Genomic DNA, 1,600 nt, shown 5'->3' with positions numbered 1-1,600 from the left:
CTTTGTAGTTGGCCTAGCTCGGGCTTGTCATAGTGAAGATGTAAAAGTACATTTGTATCGACACAGTGCCTCGATACTTGCAGTGTCAAGAGATCTAGCAGTTGTCTGACACGGGGACACCTCCTTCCCGAGTTTTTCCGGCTGGTTTTCTTATTCTTTGGAGGAAGTCTGTCACGAGATGGCAAGCTACTATTTGGGATGCCGCCGCCTCGCCCCAGACGCTGAGAACCTCAGATAGTATAAGAACGTATAGTGCCCCCCCCCCCTCCCCAACCTCCCTTTCTGCATTTGCCTCTCTGCCCCCCCTCTCTCTCTCTCTCTCTCTCTCTCTCTCTCTCTCTCTCTCTCTCTCTCTCTCTCTCTCTCTCTCTCTCTCTCTCTCTCTCTCTCTCTCTCTCTCTCTCTCTCTCTCTCTCTCTCTCCCTCACCCCCATCCCCCCTCTGTGTGTGTGTGTGTATCGACCCTTCTCCCCCCCCCCCTTTTTTCTCTCTCGTGGGTGGTTGGCGGGTGCTCTGGTGTGGTTTGCTCCTTCTTTCCTATATCTATCGTTGTTATCTCTACTTCTTTTTTGTGTTTGTTACTCTCTTGTAACACCTCTAGTCTCCGGCACTTATATGACCATATTGTGTTGCAAGTGCCGCTAAACTCTTACTAAAACAAAACCCTCTCATTCTTTCATGCGGAAAGCGTTTTGGGAGGGAGCTATAAGTAGGGTAGTAGGTGTATTGTTCGAAGATGCCGAATTAAAAGTCATATTATCATTTTTCCAGTGATGTGTTGAATTCGTTGAGTGCACACATGCGGGTGCACGTGTATGTGTGCGCGTTTGTTTCTGGTTTTGATCAAGGAAAAGGAAAAGAGGAGATACTGTAAGAGCGAGAGACAGACCGAAAGACAGATTTGGAGAAAAACAAATTCTTTGTGTGTGTAAAAGGAGGGGGGGGGGGTGAGACACTACATGTGAATATTATTATGTATTGTGTGATCTAGTGTGTTCTTTCTCGAGCGATTATTGAATTAAAGTTTCTCCTTCTTAGTTGTTAAATGTATAGACCCCCCCCCCCCACACACACACACACACACACACACACACACCTGGTTTCTAGTTTAGTTGCCATGACCATTGAAGCGACCTTTCTAGGGAGAGGACTCTGTTGTCGTGTGGTTAACATTCGTCCTTGAACGTTTTTGTTATCTTAAGATTTTTATGTTTCTTGCGAATTGCAACCTGTTGTGCTCACTAACAGACGACGCAAACACCCAACTTTTCCGCCTTGGGTTTGTCGAAAGACAACCCATGTGTAAGCAGTTTAGTGGCTTGGCTCTCAGCTTTAGAAACGAGAGGCGAGAGTTCCATTCCTTCGGGGGAAAATATTTTGCCAAGTACGGGCTCTGCCCCTCCACAGGGGTTTAGTCTCCCTCACGACTCGCGTTGTCCGCGGCCGGCTGAATTGAACCAACCTTGCTCATTTGTCTCTAGTTTTCTTTGGGTTTGTTTCGATTTTCTTGTTCTTGTGTGTTTGTGTGTCTGGGGGGGGGGGGGTTGGTTTGTTGGGTTTTGTTGTTGTTTTTTGTTGTTTTTTTATAATTTGAGGCCAA

This window comes from Aplysia californica, unplaced genomic scaffold (genome assembly GCF_000002075.1).
Source record: "Aplysia californica isolate F4 #8 unplaced genomic scaffold, AplCal3.0 scaffold00113, whole genome shotgun sequence".
In the NCBI taxonomy this organism is placed as follows: Eukaryota; Metazoa; Mollusca; class Gastropoda; order Aplysiida; family Aplysiidae; genus Aplysia; species Aplysia californica.
Note: the sequence above shows the minus strand (reverse complement) of the source record.